This window comes from Eriocheir sinensis, chromosome 10 (assembly GCF_024679095.1).
Source record: "Eriocheir sinensis breed Jianghai 21 chromosome 10, ASM2467909v1, whole genome shotgun sequence".
Classification (NCBI taxonomy): Eukaryota; Metazoa; Arthropoda; class Malacostraca; order Decapoda; family Varunidae; genus Eriocheir; species Eriocheir sinensis.
This window is the reverse complement of record NC_066518.1, coordinates 5,236,181-5,254,699: the sequence shown is the minus strand read 5'-3', so window position 1 is coordinate 5,254,699 and position 18,519 is coordinate 5,236,181. Positions and strand designations below refer to the sequence as shown.

General features: G+C 38.9%; 1 long non-coding RNA gene across 2 annotated transcripts; it reads right to left on the bottom strand.

The window, feature by feature from the left end:
- LOC126996492 (uncharacterized) lies at positions 1–14,075 on the bottom strand. 2 transcript variants are annotated; one of them, XR_007751218.1, is made up of 4 exons: positions 13,910–14,075; positions 11,457–11,836; positions 7,030–7,132; positions 1–135 (listed from the first exon to the last, which is right to left on the bottom strand). It is a non-coding gene; the product is annotated as an uncharacterized LOC126996492 (long non-coding RNA). The 2 variants fall into 2 exon arrangements; XR_007751219.1 differs by having other exon boundaries at positions 11,457–11,833; positions 13,910–14,074.
- Positions 14,076–18,519: the final 4,444 nt, after the last annotated feature.

Here is an 18,519-nt window from a genome sequence, read left to right as displayed (position 1 = left end):
AACGGACTTGCAAGCTGTGATGAGCTCTGAGGCCCCAGTTATCCATCATCCCCATCCCTGGGACATTACACCCAACGGCTGGGAGTGGCCTTGGTCTTCCTATGACCGGAACAGTTCGATACTCGCCACCACCACCTGCTTTTAGACATGAAGGAAGTTAATTCTACTCTTTGTGGGTTACTTTCTCAGTGGTTAAGTGCAATAAAAAATATTCAGAAACTGCCTGGGGGGATGATTAGGGTAAAATTGCACATGAAACATGAAGTTAATGGACAAACAATAGTGAAAGGACACAGATTTATATGTTCAAGTATTAGAGCATTCAATATAAACAAACATGAGATGGGTCCAAATGGAAGCCATTTAGCTAAAATAAAAGTGGAGGCACAGCACATGGAGTTGTGAGGACTGGAGCAAGCAGAACATGTTAATGCAATAGAAATGAGACCAAACCTGACTCAGTTAGTACATGTTAACTTAGCTGAGCTTTCATAAAACTCCAAAGTTGTTTTAATCTGCAGGCAGTGTGACTATGCTTCAATGGTATTCACTCTACACCAATTTTGTCTACCTCCTTTCTCTTTGAAATTTTAATATTCCACACATGGAAAAGCACTTCCTCATTGGATGTTGCATACATAAATTATTTCCATAATTCTTTTCAGGAAATTACACAGGCTGTGAATACCAATAAATTTGTCACACACAATCACATATTATATTAGCTCAAGCATATATACATTGCATGTGCGCAGATAAGTGGACCTGCACATGCATGCCCCCACACACACAAACATACACATGCATGCCCACACACATACACACATGCATACACACACACACACACACACACACACACACACAGATTAGATAGGGTAGATTGCATGTACTTTGACCTGAAGAAGGCTTTTGACAAAGTTCCACATACAAGACAGGAGGTTTGAAAGGGAAAATGAAGAACCTGGATAGAAAGTTACTTAAGGGGAAGAGAGATGCAAACAGTGGTAAAGGACATGAAATCGGAATGGAGAATTGTAGATAGTGGAGTGCCTCAAGGATCGGTATTGGCACCAATACTTTTCCTAGTGTACATAAATGATATGCCAGAGAAAGTAAGCAGTTATATGAGCCTGTTTGCAGACAATGCAAAACTGCTGAGAAACAGTAAAGACTGAAATTCTGTAAGAGGACCTGAATAAGATTTGGGACTGGAGTATGAAATGGGAGATGGAGTTCAATGTGAAGAAATGTCATGTAATGGAAATGGGAAAGAGTGAAGGGAGACCAAAATGGACATATAGAATGGGAGATGGAGAAATATTAAAAAAAGTTCAAGAAGAGAGAGGTCTGGGAGTGACAATACAGGAGCCTGAGAGTCATGTTGATAGGATATTCGGTGAAACGTATAGAATGGTAAGAAACATAGGATTGGCATTCCAGTACATGGATAAGGATATGATGAAAAAGATAATAACCACTATGATTAGACCAAAACTGGAATATGCAGAAACGGTGTGGTCTCTCCTTAAGAAGTAACACATAAAAAAACTAGAAAGAATACAAAGGATGACAATGAAAATGGTTCCAGAACTGGAGGGATTGTCATATGAAGAAAGGTTAAAGGAAATGGACCTACCAACACTGGAAGAAAGAAGAGAAAGGGGAGACCTAATACAAATTTATAAACTATTAATTAAAATGGAGGAAGTAGACAATGAGGAGTTACTGCTAAGAGATGGAAGAAACGTCAGCAACACACCGAAATTGACCTCTCTTTTGGCCGCTCATAACTTTTGTCTGTGTAGGAACAGCGATTTTTTTTTTTTTTTTTACACCTTTTTTGTTGCCCTTGAGCTGTTTCTTTAGCTGTAAAAAAAACACGAGGGCACAGTAAAGAGTTGAGGAGAGGAAGATACTTGAGAGACATAAAGAAATATAGCTTCCCGGAAAGAAACAGAGGTGTGGAGCAGACTAAGTGAGGATGTAGTATCGGCGAAGAGTGTGCAAACCTTTAAGGAAAAGTTGGACAAAAACAGATACGGAACCACACGAGCGTAGGCCCAGGCCCTGTAATACTACAACTGGGTAAATACAACAAGGCAAATACACACACACACGCAACTGCATACCCAGACACACACACACACACACACACGCACACACACACCTGCATACCCAGACACACACACACACACACACCTGCATACCCAGACACACACACACACACACACCGGAGCGGAGCGGAGCAGGAAGGATGTGTGCCGTGTCGTCTGCTTGCCAGTTGTTGTTTATAGGGTCAGGGGTGCCCTCAGGCCCGTCTCCTGTCCATGCAAGAATTCTTAAAAGCTGGTGTAGAATGAGTGATGAAGGGAGGCAGACACGGAATAGAAGAGGAAGAGGAAATGGAACAAGGCAGAAAATGCGGAAAGAAGCTATGGGAGGCCTAGAGAGTGACAAGTGTTCTGGAACCAGTGAGCCAAGTTTCGCAGGATTTGGGGGTACAGAATCATCTGCTGTGTACAGAAGAGTGTTGTTAGTGGAGAAAAAAATAAACACGTCGATCGTAAGAGTGAAGTCCATGGAAAAGGAGGATGAACAAGGTAAGAAATCGCATAGTGAATTACAGTCAAGAGTGAGAAGTTTGGAAGACAGGGAAAAAAAAACTGGTTCAGGAAAATGAGAAGTTGAATGAGCAGCTGGCAAAATATGAAAAAATGGTAAAGGAAGGACTAGGAGTCATAAGAAAGGAAAATCAAGACCTGATAGAGATAATGGGCAAGGAAGAAAGAGTAAGGTTGGTGAAATAAAAACATGGAAAATAGAACAAGAAAAAGCCAACATAGACTTACAGGAAATAATTGAAAAGCAACTAAAAGAAGAAAAGTTCCAGAACTGGAGGGATTGTCATATGAAGAAAAGTTAAAAGAAATGGACCTACTAACACTGGAATAAAGAAGAGAAAGGGGAAGCCTAATACAAATTTATAAACTACTGATTAAAATGGAGGAGGTAGACATTGAGGAGTTACTGCAAAGATAGGGAAGAAACATCAGCAACACATGAGGGCACAATAAAAAGTTGAGGAAAGGAAGATGCCTGAGAGACATAAAGAAATATAGCTTCCCACAAAGAAACATAGAGGTTTGGAACAGACTAAGTGAGGATGTATATCAGCAAAGAGTGTGTACAACTTTAAGGAAAAGCTAGACAAATACAGATATGGAGACGGGACCACACGAGCGTAAGCCCAGGCCCTGTAAAACTACAACTAGGTAAATACACATGGAGTTGGATGAAGGAGTCAGTCATGAGTGCCCCTTAGGAAAAAGCGACCATGAACTATTGGAGATGAAAGCTATGGAAGGATGTGAATATCGAGAAGAGGCTTATAAGAAAAAAAGGAAAAACTACGCTAAAGCAGATTACGTTGGACTCAAGACTTTCTTCGGTGGAGTAGACTGGACTGATATGAAGAGGAGTACTAATATTCAAGAGAAATTTGACACTTTTATGAATATTTACAACAGAGGAATAGATATATGTCCCATTCTAAACAATAAAAACTAAAGGAGAGAAAACATGGTGTGGATGGAGGTGTGAGACAGCAAGAAGAGATAGAAATAAGGCATGGAGGAATTTAAAGAAAAGACCAAATTAGAACAATAGGGACATATATAAAAAGGCAAGTAATGATTATGTGAAAATAAGGAGAGAGGAGGAAGCTAAATTTGAAAGAAGAATAGTTTTAAAATGTAAAGAAGAACCAAAAATGTTTAAAAATTCATAAACAGGAAGTTAAAAAGAAATGAAGGAGTGGAAAGGCTAAAGGAAAAAAACGTAATCTACATAAAGGACAAAGAAATTGCAGAAATATTAAATAATTTTTTTTATAAAGTGTTTACGGAAGAAACTGACTTTGACTGGGGGCTCGAAAATTGCAATGAGGGGAAACTGAATCATATAAAGGTTGATAAAGGGGAACTGATACAGCTGATGAAAACCTTAGATGGAAGGAAAGCTATGGGACCAGATGGAATCTCGTGACAAGTGCTAAAAGAGTGTAGAAATTAATTATTGGAGCCACTTTATAACATAATAACATGCTCTATAAATACAGGAAAAATGCCCTTAGAATGGAAGAGAGCGAACAATGGTCCAATTCATAAGAGTGGAGATAAAACTGAACCACTAAATTATAGATCAGTTTCTTTGGCAAGTGTAATGTTCAAGATTTGTGAAAGTATAATAAAAAAAAACAATGGGTCGAGCATTTAGAAAAGGAAAACGATAAATGAAGGAGTTTGGATTTAGAAAAGGGAAAGCTATGTCATTAACTTAAAATGTTTCTACTCAAGAGCAATAGACGTGGTGCAAGAGAGAGAAGGGTGGGCTGACAGTGTTTATCTTTATTTGAAAAAAGGCTTTTGACAAGGTTCCGCACAAAAAGTTAATCTGGAAACTACAGCAGTGGGGAGGAGTGGGCGGAAAGATTATTGAGTGGATGAAGGATTCCTTACTGGGAAAAGAAATGAGGACAGTGATTAGAGAGGAGAAATCAAATTGGAGGAGAATAGAGAGTGGAGTTCCCCAAGCCTCAGTTCTGGCACCAATAATGTTCATAGTATATATAAATGATATGCCAAAGGGTATAAAAGTTATAAGAGCCTTTCTGCAGATGATGCAAAGTTAATAAGAAAAGTGAGGACAGAGGAAGATTGTGAGGAGCTGCAGAATGACCTAGACAGAGTGGATAGATGGAGCCAGTTATGTGAGATGGAATTTAATGCAAACATGTGCCATATTATGGAAATTGGAAAAGTAAAAACAGACCAAGGAAAACATACAGGATGAGAGAAGAAAACTTAAAGGTGGTACATGAAGAAAAAGATTTGGAAGTAACGATGCAAGACACACTATCCCCAGAAGAGCACATAAACAAGCTGTTTGGAGAAACCTACAGGATGATGCAAAATATAAGGGTATCATTCCATTTCATGGACAAAGAAATGATGAAGAAAATAATAACAAAAATTATAAGACCAAAGCTTGAATATGCTGCAATTGTGTGGTCACCTCACAAGAAGAAGGATATCAGAGAGCTGGAAAGGATACAGAGAATTGCAACTAAAATGGTCCCAGAACTTTCAAATACGATGTATGAAGACAGATTGAAGGAGATGGAATTGCCGACACTGGAACAAAGAAGAGAGAGAGGAGATCTGACCATGTTGTATAAGTTGGTAAATAAGTTTGTTGAGGTGGATAGGAATGATCTCTTCTAAACTGTGAGACCGCAGGGGCTGCGAGGACATAGGAAGAAACTTAATAAAGGAGCCTGTTTGAGTGACTTAAAAAAGCATAGTTTTCCACATAGAAGTGTGAACACATTGAACAGCTTGCAGGAAGAGGTGGTGGAGGCAAACAGTGTCCAACAAATGAAGGAAAGGCTGGATAAAGGTAGATATGGAGACGGAACTATTAGAGCTTAGCTCGGGCCCGGTAGACTACAAATAGGTAAACACACACACACACACACACACACACAATCAAGTGTAGTAATGCTGAATATGAAGCAATGTCAGTTATTATACGCAATACCTTTATTTTTATTTATTTTTTTATTGGGTTTTCTGCATGCTGCTCAGAGGAAGGTATGCACATATAGTTTTGGAGCAGCAAGGAATCAAAATGGTGAGTTCCAACAACACCCCAAGGCAGTTTAGGTTGTGAACTTGAGCTTACCCAGCTCATCACATCCTCATGCACTTGCTTCATCTCTTATTCTATTCCCACTTCCCTTTTCCAGTAGTGAGGTCACAACTCTTTGACTTACATCTGTACCTATTTTTTCACAGTTGAGTAGGGCAGCTTCTGCACAAAAGGAGACCAGCCCAAATTGTCTCCAAATGATCCTTGTTACATAAATGACTTAGTACAAAAATATGAGCAACCTACATAGCCTAAACACTTACTTCATAATAGACCAATGGGCAAATATTTTCTCTTGGCATTTGCCAATTGGGCACCATGCAAACTTTCATATTACCTTAGTATCTCTGAGTAGGCAACTCTAACTGCATGATTCCAGGGAATAAGGATTTTACACTTTGAATGACTTTCCCTTAGGAAAACCTTCACCAACATGAACCTCATTCACCTCATATGTGGAGAAGAGGTAAAGAAAAGCCTTCAGAAAAAAGAACACCTTTCAAGGACCAAACTGCACACTCACACACCAAGAAATTTTCCTCCACACCTTGACTGACAACAGTACTAGTTAATACATTCAGCTGATGGAAGGAAATTCTTTCCACTACTAGAAGCAAGTCATACTTTATTTTGAACACTATAGTTGAAACATTCCAAAGAATAATGGTGATTATGGAAATAAATATGTATTATTCCCCTTTAGACAAGCATGAAAATAGGGTGTCTTAACCACCAATAAGTATGGAGAATATGGAGCATATGTTCCACCATCACCATGAGCAACAACAACATTAATAAGTCAGAGCAAATCATCTGAACTATATCTAATTGTTGTCAATCAATTAGTCAATTAATTATTCACTCAATCAGCCAGGCCAGAATCGGAGAAAGTGAGGCTGAATATTTTGAGGCCAAATCCCAGGTAAAAATCACCTTGTGACATCAGAAGCACCCACCCAGCGCACAATACCAAAGAGACCACTGGGAGAGGGTGCGGAAATTGAGGAGAGGAAAGGGTCACATCAGCCAAGAAGAAAAGTTAGTATCAAAAGTCCCAGAGCATAACTTGCGTATTTCCATAAAATGTGAAGCAGGCAGAGCAAGAAAGTAACTGTCTTGACATGTATATGGAAACCATAACAATTATTTTTCAAAGGAATCTATGATCTTTATATATAAACAAAACAGAGGTCAAGATTAACTGAACTCACAGGCTAAAATAAATAATATCTATTCACATTTTAAGATATTAGCTTTTGCAAGTTCCACTAATCTACTCAAAGCAGGGTATAATTAGACTTGTTTCACCATACAACTTACCCTCGAGAGAGTTAGGCACACTCACTGTGTGTCTCCGTACAGACCTTTCCCCAGCCAAGTAATCTTGACTTAAGAAAGCCTCGTGTAAACTTGTCTTCCTCATCTTTGTGTAGAACAAAACAATGATTATCAAGTGCTATGAGCCCTCTTCTTACATGTCCCAGTGATAAAAGTACATAGTTTTGTACAGAGATAGAGATTAGCAACAAATTAGATTATTCCAGCATAAAGGTAAGCCTCCATTTGCTGTTTCCTTTTTAGGAAGCAAATATTATTGTTAGCTTATTAAGTTCTCCATTTTGGGGGTATACCTATGAACTCTATATAGAGTAATTACACTTTAAATGAAATTAGAAAATCATAATATATATATATATATATATATATATATATATAGATATATATATATATATATATATATATATATATATATATATATATATATATATATATATATCCACAAAAAGAACTTTATTGGTGATCTTGCTGTCTAAACTGTGTGTTGGCCATTTGATAATCTGTTCTGCCTCTGACTTTAAACATTCAAGATGCCAGAATAAGTTCCTAGCTATCAACAAAATGAGCACATTCTGGTCACTGATACATCACTCTCAGCCCAGAGAACTGAGCCCTATGTGTCAAAGCAGAGTCAAACTCTGATATAACACTTCCTGTCAGCTTCAGAGGTGCACAGGATACAGTATAGTGCTGCTTCAGTTATCAGTTGCTACCTATTCAAACTGGCTCATTTTCTAGAAAACATCTGAATCATATGAGTCAATTATCACTTTAGTTAATACTTAAATGAGAAGACAGCATAATACTGCAGAAATACAACATACCTTAGTGCTAATAAGCATAACATGGCATATTTCTAGAAAACATCTTGCACAAACTTTGTAAACACTACACATTTTGAATTAGTGTTATGTTACTTAATTGGCGGAGCAATGCTAAACAAGAACCTGGAGTGTATACACTCATAAACAGTGGCATATGGCACATGGCACTCTAGCAACGCTGAATAAGTACCAGAGTGACATATACTATACTAAAAGAAAGAATGACAAATGCCACAGTAGTTTCTAACCTTACAGTTTGTAACAACCTGGAGAACAAATATGGTCAAAGACTTCAAATTTAATTATTGGAATGTACAAAGGAGAATAGTGATTGTGAAGATATATGCACCTGGCCATGATATGTTTTATATCTATAAATATATATATATATATATATATATATATATATATATATATATATATATATATATATATATATATTTATATATACTGCACTGTCCGGCTTTGTGGCGTGGCAGGCAGAGGTTCGAGCCCCACTCAGGGTTTTTTTTTTTTTTTCCATTGACTAGGAGTAGTTACTGTCCCCCTTGAGCAAGGGGGATGGGGTGTGTGGTGTGTGAGGTCCTGGCAGCACCCAGAGCTTGACTAATGAGCCTTGCTCTAATTGGGAGAGTACTTGCTGCCAACTGCGAGTCCAACTTGTGATCAGGCCGTGGTGAAACTTATGCAAAAAATGGTGATAATGATGAAGTTAATGCTGGAAAATGTGATGATGGTGAAAATGGATAATGATGATGATGATGATCATGAGTATGATCATGACAGGACTGACAAGAACATGGCATGCTATCATGAAAATGGCAGAATAAAAGTGCCATTGAGATTAAATTTGTAAAGTGATTCTAAGACTAGAGGCAGACCCCCAACAATTCCAATCACCTAAACACAACAAAGTGACCAAACACACAGGTATGCACAATTTTTTTCTATTCACTACACAGCAATGAAGGCTTACCCTCTGGTATTAGGGCATTCAGAACATCTCACCTACATATATATACTTCTCAACAAGTAAGAGCCATATACATATTCGATTCTAACTACATTTACAAAATTTAACAGAAAATGAAATAAGTGCCTATCCCACGAAATCAATTAAATTGCATGTACGACCAACTTGTAACCTAGACAATGCTAGATTTTGTCTCAGGTGATGCCAGCTGCTGGAGATGCTAAATCTGTCTTCACTTACTTCTTATTTTGAACTCAATATGTATAAAGACCATCAGTAAATTAATAGACTATTACTGGTCGCTTATTTACCAAGCAGATGCATATTGTGAAAGCATCAGACAAACATGAACTTAAGATTAAGCCTCACCTGATTGCTGAACTGTGCTTACAAAATATATAGTCCCAATTCAAGCTCAGAACATCAAACCGTATCTCAGCCAAATGAAGTACAGTATATGGTAATTCAGACGGTGATGCTAACAAACAAAGTAAAGCCTCATGCACTGACAAAACACAGTACAATTAACTCTGTTCACGAGTCTTTGGCTCCACACCTGTAAGGGGTGTTAGGCTTTGCTGCACTCACTGTGACATAAGACTAGTTTATAGTGGCTGGTAAGTGAAAAGCAGATCACACATTATAGGCTTCATAAACAAGATCACAAAGATAAAACTACATGACAGCTCCTAGTTGAAAGCTTTTTAGGGATTGAACTAATGAAATGAATAATCTTCTAAGTTGAAATCTTGGTATGTGTCAGTAGACTGGTATGTATGTGCACACAAAACCCTTCATTCTCTGAGAGCAGGGTCACCCAATCTCCTTCTGTGGGATTTACACTTTCCATGGTTACCTCATAGCAGTCTACCATCTTCACACAGTTTGCAATGGAAACATTGCAAACATGCATATCAGCACCATCAGGAAAGACTATTTACACTACTGATGGAAGCAGCTTTGTTGGGGGTATTAATAATAAAGGTATTGAAGGTTACTGTCTACCACATACCAGTGCCTATTTCACACAGACAATGGTTATCCTTGCCAATCAACAATCATCCTAAGTCTTCTTGTGTAAATCAAGGCCACAGACCTCCAAAGCAGCATTTTATTTTTATCCTTTTCTTTTCAAATTACTATGCTATTAGATCCTAAAAAGCTTTCAACACGAACTATTACTTTAGATTAGAATTCTGTTAATTCAGAGGGAATATTTTTAAGTCTACAGAATAGCATATTGCAAAGCATTATTTTCTGCATTCGAATAATATCTCATTCATCTGAAAAGATCTGGTGATGAAACATATAACTATGAACAAATAACATCTGGTGAATATAAAACACTTTGAAACTTCAGTGAATAATGAGTCATGTATCTACCAAACCTTAGTATCATGGCAAACTGTAGCTTAGTTTAGCACATAATATCCTGCATTACTTGCACATCAATGCTATATGTTTATCAATAACATAACTACGCAGTACTCACATACTACAAAACTGAGTGCCTATAACATTTTTTGGCTTTATGACCATAAGTGCTTGAGCAAACTATGGAGTGCATTCAAAGCATAATTTCAAAGTGCTGCATTATTTAATCAAATGTTCACAGCATACAGAGATGTATTATCCAATGCAAAATAGTAAAATGCAGATTCCCATTATATAAATCTTGTGCACCACCATGCTGTAGAAAATGCATTGACTGTTGAATCTGATGGGCAAAGGGCCACAAATCTGATCATCCTCCTAACATTACCCCATCCTGTCATGAAAGGCCAAGGTGTCTTAGTAATCTTGTTTAGGTAGCAGAATATGTCTTTTTTTTTCTATCATGAGACTGATAATTTCTGAAGCCCATCTCTTACAAACCTGAGTCATGACAGGTTAGCTTTTTGTTTTCCCTCTTTTGGTTTGTATTGATTCACTTGATATAAAATTTAGTAATATGTATTGTGAGGCATTTAAGTAATTTTGTTCAACCTCAGGCATCATGTGTGCCTGAACACAAGAATGGCATAAAATTTGAGTGTAATGTTCAACATTACCAAAGTACTTTCTGATCATTTTCTTTAATAGTGCTCTGTTTATCTAATATTCAAATCAGCATGTCATATACTTCTACATGTAATAGTAGACATGATGACAGCAACAGGGTCAGCAGGCTGTATTGCATGACCAACATGATGTTACCTTTCTGAGGTGTAACTGGAAACATACAGTACTGATAATAGATATAGTGAATACTGGATTAGGTAAAAATATAGAAGATAAATATACTAACTCTTCATCCCCATTATATTTATTTCATTACAACTTAAAGTGTTCCAAATATTGTATGAATTTGCTGCATTGGACAGAACCTGCCTGTATACTGAAGTACAAAGCGCAGCCGTAAAAAAATATCTACGGTAATGCTTCTAATTCATGCACATGACATTCTTTTATTTTGTGTGGACTAAATTATTTATTGCATGGAACCTTAAAATACTGATATTATCACTATACTTGCCATCCTTTAAGAACTTTAAGACTAATTAGAAGGACAGCATCTGGCTCACCAGAAAAATGAATAAATAAATAAATAAATAAAAATGTAGGCTGCCTACCTTGGTCCTTGAAGGAGATGGTGGAGGCAGGATGTGTGTGACACTCAATGGTGAAGATGTTGCCCAAGCAGGAACAGCAGACAAACTCCTACCAGTGGCTCCACTTCAACAGATGCCTCTTGCAGCAACTATATTGTGCACATGGTAGGAGGAGGCTTCCTGCCTCTCAACACAACTTCATTCTTCATATCAAGTATTCACTTTTTGTCTTTTACACAGCAGCATGACTGAGACAGTTCATCTCTTTAACAGGAAACACTATGCCTCTGACCTTCATGGCACTACCCCATTTGAATATCATGGTATTTTCAGGTATATACTTCTGAGGTAGTTCTTTATTTTACAGATTCCTTTTTCATTTAGGCACATAAGCTCTGCTACTGAAAACAAAAGACTACTGTTAAGTGAATTAATTATGCTTCTAATCTCATGACTCTACAGGTTTTGTTAGGAATTAACAGATGATTAGGAGAACTGAGCAGTCTATTTCACAGACACTGCCCATTTATTTCTGGGTAAAATACGATGCATTTTCATGTGGATAGTTTAATTCCTCAGAAAACAGCTATAAAAGCATTTGAGAATACCAATCACTTAATCACAACACAGCCATTTAACCCCTTCACTCCGGTGGCGCTGACGCCGGTGTCCGACAGTGTCACAGTATGGAAAGGGTTAGTCCTCTTCTAAACCTCTTCCATTTCCTCTTGACCCTTTCCATACTGTGACGCCGATGTCTGCGTCATGGATGGAAAGGGTTAAAGGTAAAATCAAAATATATCCACAGCAAACAATCATATTTTACATATTTTACATGCCATACTTCATTCAAACTTTTTTTTTTATAGGGTTTACAATGGTAGTATTGCCATTTTGATACATCAATTTAACCCTTAGAGTACGGGTGGCGGTATATTTCTCTGAATGCTGTGCACGGGCAAAATTTAGACATTTGAAAAGAGGTGGAAATGGTGTCTTCCTTCTTTGCAATAATTGTATATATATTCATCTAGTATATATGGTGGTGTAATAAAACCTCTCTCCTAATAATAATAAAAAAAGTTATGACAGCCGAAAATATTGCACATTTTCTTGTGGCTGTGACGTGTCGCATGGAAGCACCCCACTCGCTCTCACTCTCTCTCTACCTACTTGCCCCTCCCTCCTCTGTCAATGTCATTACCATAGCAGTCATCAGAGTCACTGTCACTTTGATTCGCCCGCGCTCTACTTCCGCCCGGAGCAGAGGAACTGCTTGACGCGTCACGAGACATGCCAGATGTATTCGAAACAAAAGTGGAAAATGATCTGTGGCCTTCGGCAGGCCGCGTACTGGAGACGAATGAGTGTGTACGGATGCCAGATACCTCCACCATTCTTCTGAGTCAAGAACTGGCAGTATATTTGAAATGTAGGGAGCGTAGAGTGTGATGATTAAATATATGATCCCCGTACGGTTGGGCCGTGTGGTAGCGCACTTATATATACGATCACCGTAATCTAAGGGTTAATCTCGGGAAAATATTTGAGACTAAAATCATCATGTTATCACCATTGATTAATTTGGGTCACCAAGCAGCAAGTCTCCCGATTGGATTTCACATAAAGCATATTATGACCTCACGTGTAATTTGTTTTTCACCAGATATAAGTGGACACATCTCTATAACTGAGCCAATAATTATAAGAAAACAAGTAATAACGGTCCCTTTATAACTGTGTGGGGAGATGCTTAGTTCTCATAAATACTATTCAAATTGATAGATTGATAAAATTAATAGCCATAATTCCAAAACAAGGATCTTAGGACTACTAGATCAACAGAGGAATTCATACATCCAAAGTAATAACCTCCATGCACAAGCCTTGGAGCAATCACCACACCAAACTCCCCCTTTTATAGTGAAGGGGGGTTGGGAGGAGCAAAACCCCCCATGGGAAAGAACATTCTCCCTAAGGTTACATATATTCCAAGGATGTGAAGAAGGGAGAAGCCACGGTTGAGTTCTGTTAGTTGAAGAGACCATGGCAAGGCATTCATTCTTGCCATCATTAATCATTTCCGAATATCAAGTGAGGTTAAACTGGATCTGGATCTGGATAAACTGCTTACAATCATGAGATCTAGAGGTTGATAAGAGTAACGAAATCCTTATACTATACTGCTCCTAATCTTTGGCATTTATAAAACAGTTATCAGAGTTACGATTACCACATTATAGTTTAAAAAGAATTAAGGAATGTCACCCACCGTTTAGCTGGGTGTACTTCTGGAGAAATACTCTATCATGACCACGAATTAAAGAAGAGAGAAGGACACAACAAAACCAATAATGCTGCGTCAGTGTTTGTCTAAAGAGGACCACATCACTCACAGACGGCACATCAGGGGCAGAGGGAAGTTACTCCATATCCACGCAGCGTAAAAACAAGCTCCTGGGGGGGTGATATACCTTCTTTAACTCCACTAAGCGCTGGGGAGCGTTTCTTAACTACACCGAGGGACTTTTTTTCTTATTTGGGTGTCCTAGGAGGCGGCGAGAGGCCCACAGACACACGGGGCTGCCTTTCTGGTGTTAATGATAAGACTGTAAACAATATAAGCCATGGAGGTAGAATTGGTGGAGTGGACACGGCCCGTTAATCCCATTCATTGAGGTGAAGCCGATGAACTGTCAAATTTACGGCCAAAAGAGGAAGCCTGACCTGAGAGCACCTCACGCCTGGCCGTAAAAATGACAGCTCGGGTGTATTCACTTAATTGGGCTAATGTTGACTCCATCAATTCTACCTCCATGATATAAGCAACGTTGCCAGGTTGTCGTACTGAGCCTCTTATATTTACAATCTTCCGACCCCAAAAACTGTCTCCTGGGCCCCAATAACTAAATTCATTTATATTTATCGTTAAGATAGTTAATTCCTGATGTTTCTTGGCAATAGTTAGGCGTCAAAAACCGGTAAGTATAATGCTCTGAGTACGATAATCTGGCAACGATGAGGCTGAGGGAGGGCCAGTGGTGCCAAGGCTCGTCATGGCAATTCCTCTTCTTCTTCTTCTTTTGACCTGTAACGAATTAATTGTATCGCTTCTTAAGTCCTCCTTCTCAACACTTAATTCTATATACCTCACAGCATGCACTTATAGTTACTTCACAGTGCACACTTATATACACTTCACCCTGAACTGAGGTATTTTTTCTGTTCTTTTCTTCTCCTGAATTTGCTTTCCTATAAGTGATTCAAGCAACAAACTGAAAAGTAAAGTGAGATAATGTATTGCAGTGAGGAAAGTTAATTTATATACGTACATTGCCATTGAGAAGCAAAGTGAACAGGCTGAGGGAGGGCCAGTGGTGCCAATCAAGGGTCAAATCATGGCAATAAGGGATTCAAACAACAAACTCAAAAGTATAGTGAGATAATGTATTGCAGTGAGGAAAGTTAATTTATATACGTACATTATCACTGAAAAGCAAAGTGTGTGAATAAACGGAAGAGAGGAGAAGCGATACAAATTAAGCGGTAAAGAAGGTTCGGTACGTCTGACAGATCGATGCTTTTGCGACTTACATAAATTATTTTCAAAGGTCGGAGGAGGGATCAGTCGGGTTCTAATGAGTGTTCTTCTAAGTTTATGGTACAGAAGAATTGTCAGACCACCACCAGGGTCATAAAAATACTACTAGAAATGCCCAGAACTCCTATGTAAGCCTTGACAAATATGAACGTGTGGTATCAGAACGATATGCTTTTGCGACTTACATAAATTATTTTCAAAGGTCGGAGGAGGGATCAGTCGGGTTCTAATGAGTGTTCTTTTAGGTTTATGGTACAGAAGAATTGTCAGACCACCACCAGGGTCATAAAAATACTACTAGAAATGCCCAGAACTCCTATGCAAGCCTTGACTAATGTGTGGGTGTGTGTATCGCTTAATTCTAAGGTCATTTACACTTTGAACTTCTTTCCTTTGTGTGTTCTTAAATCATTTACACTCCTTGGAGAGAATTTCATATACTCGATTACCAAGAAATACGCCTAATATGTATACAATAAGTAATTCCACACTCAGCTATATATAGTTAGACTGCACACAAACAATCGCCATGAAATCTGATACAGATATTAAATAAAATACAAAATCTGTTGCATTAAGTCCACGATATATTATAACGGAATCAGCTAAATGCAATAATAATTAAGCAATATTCTCAATAGGCCAACAACAGTGCATATGGAATCCTCAATTAAAAAAGCCGCTTAATACAATATCTACAATCTGCGCTAGATTGGTCCACTAAAACCCATAAGCAATTACGGCAACCTGCTACACTGGCCCTAGGGATCATTGAGGATTTCGCTACATAGGTTACAATACCACTTTAGACTATATTTGCCATCAACTGTGGCCTATACACGGTTCCGCTATATCATTAGTGAATCTGCTATTACAGTAAGCATAGTCCACTATATAAGCCACACTGGCCAACGAAATCATAAATGAACTCGCTGAGATTTCATACAATAAGCCATATTTGGAATATAGTACATGCACTGGGCCACGAGTTATTCAAGAAATCGCGAAATAAAATAAGTAGGCTACTACAGATATCTAGAAAATGTTGGCCCACGACATATCATAAAGAATTCCATTTAACATAATTAATAGTGTCTATAGAATGTTACATTGTCCCAGGACTTAATGAATCAATAATTAAGGGCATAAGCATAGGCGTTACCTCGGCCATCCCACGACTCCAAACCGGGAGTTCTTCCGGATAGGTCTCCATGCACGGCAGAATCTATCGACTTGCTCAATCCACGAACTCTGTGGACGTCCCCTTAGCAGTGTTGAGTTCTGGGTAGGGTGCTACATGCCCGTAAAGCCGGAGCTGACGTTCACGGAATATGCAGGTAATAAGCTTCGAATCAGTTTCACGGAGTTATCACCGCTTCGACACATTGTCAATCAAGCGATATCCCATGCTTCTGAATAGGCACTTGTTATCAGAAGCATATCAGTCCGCCTCTTCAAGTCACTATTCAATGCCCATGTCTCACAGCCATACAGTAAGACATGGATGGACACATGTAACTAAGAGATTTGAATATTTGTCCTTATGCACAGTTAATTATCGATAACGCCATACACCCGTGCTGAGCGAGGCAATGCGTGGCAATGAATCCGTCTAAGATTTGACGAGACCTGCCGTAGTTCTGCACTGTTCTACCAAGGTATGTGAACCTTTCCAAGACCACAATGTCCTCACCATAAGAATGAACAGACTTTAGTTTCATCTAGTAAGCCTCCTCGCCTGTATCTTGATCTTGGCCCAGGAGCCCCGTCTCAAGAGTTTCGCCTCCTCGTGCAGTGCCTTGAGAGCCATCACGTACCTAGACCTCCAGTGACTCCACAGAAGTGTGATACTGCAAACAGATGCTCCACAATTAGGCCTACTGATCCACAACTCTGCCTAATAAGCAATTCATAAAAGTGTTGAAAAGTAATGGGGCAAGGACTGCGTTCACGAGAAAGTAGCTGGACACGCCCCCCCCCCCCCTACACACACACACACACACACACTCGCAGGAATCCTGTGGAGTCGATAGAGATCCCACAGTGCCTCGTAATGCATTGCATCAAACGCCTTCTTGAGACGGCAGCAAGTATAATATCTCCTGCCGAAACTCGCGGCGGCGCTCCACCACCAATTAAGAGATTCGCTGAATTTAATAAGTAATTATCCACTTATCAGGAAATACAAATATATTAAGCAGGCGTATATGTAGTGTTGAGTAATGGCTATGCTGTCATGAAACCCATTTATTTCATCATTTCTAGCTGCAGCTCATAAGATCGAACGTCTGCGTCAACTCTTCTGAACAGTACTGTTAAAGCAATAATCGCACTGAGGGAATATGAATTCAGTCCTTTTCTGAACTTTCATTGGAGTCAATTTAGAAGACAGTTCAAAGAAAAGTTCAACGTCCTCTCCCCATAAGAAACAACAACAAAAAAAAAAGTGATTTGCTATAAGTAATAAGGATCACTCACATCGCTAACCTCCCATGGATCCTCTCGCACAGCCTGGCAGGTTACAGCTTATCTTTAGCCATTTGCCCACTGCTGAAAAACGGTCTTTCCTAACGTCTTCCACCTCTCGGTTTGATGCTAGTTTACACCGCTTTAATCGCTTCTTGTCTCCCATTGTTATACCTAGCATATTTTATTTCATTATTTGTGTTCACTTCTTAGCGTTCTCTCAAAATATTTCATAAGACGCCAAGGCTCCGAAAGGTATGAATTGCAGGATATAAGTAGGACACATTCATTTTATGGCACGATCCCGTTCGAACACTTTCATTCTAACTCATCCTACCAGCATAAAAAGCCCCTTTCTCCTATTCTTGGCAGAAATAATAAGAATTATAATTGAATCGTACGTTAGAAGTGATATAAAACTGTCCTCAAATTAAGGAGTTCGGTGTCGAGAGTGATATTGTTGCCGGATCCTCACTCACGTACGCCTCTTTTACTACCATCGACAACTTCCGTTAACTTATCACCAAACTCGTCAAAGCCAGCTCTTACAGCTACTAGTCATAGAAGTGAAATTATCACACAGCGGCTTGCTCGCTACTGTAAGCAACAGGATATGAGACGCAGGATTTCGAGGCAGCGTCACGTGACCCCGGTCCCACACATGATGGAAGGGTACCAAAACGTTTGGTAGTGCACGAAGACCAAATTACAAGTTATGTTATGCAAATTAGTGACTTGAACTAGCAGGATACCACTCAACGCTTACATTTCGGCCATGCATGAGTCACAGACGACAAGCATTGCACTAGCTGTAGGTAAAATAATTATTAATGCTCGGTGAACAATCCTTATTTTTTTGTCCTGATAATTGTCGTGTCCCAGGTCGATGTCCGGGAAGCGTGCCACGTGCCCATATGGCGTGCAAGGACTAAAAAAATAAATGGTAACTCGATCTTGATTAATTTCCGTCAACTATAAGAGGTCGCAGGTTTGACAAGGTTCGACACCCCGGACGTC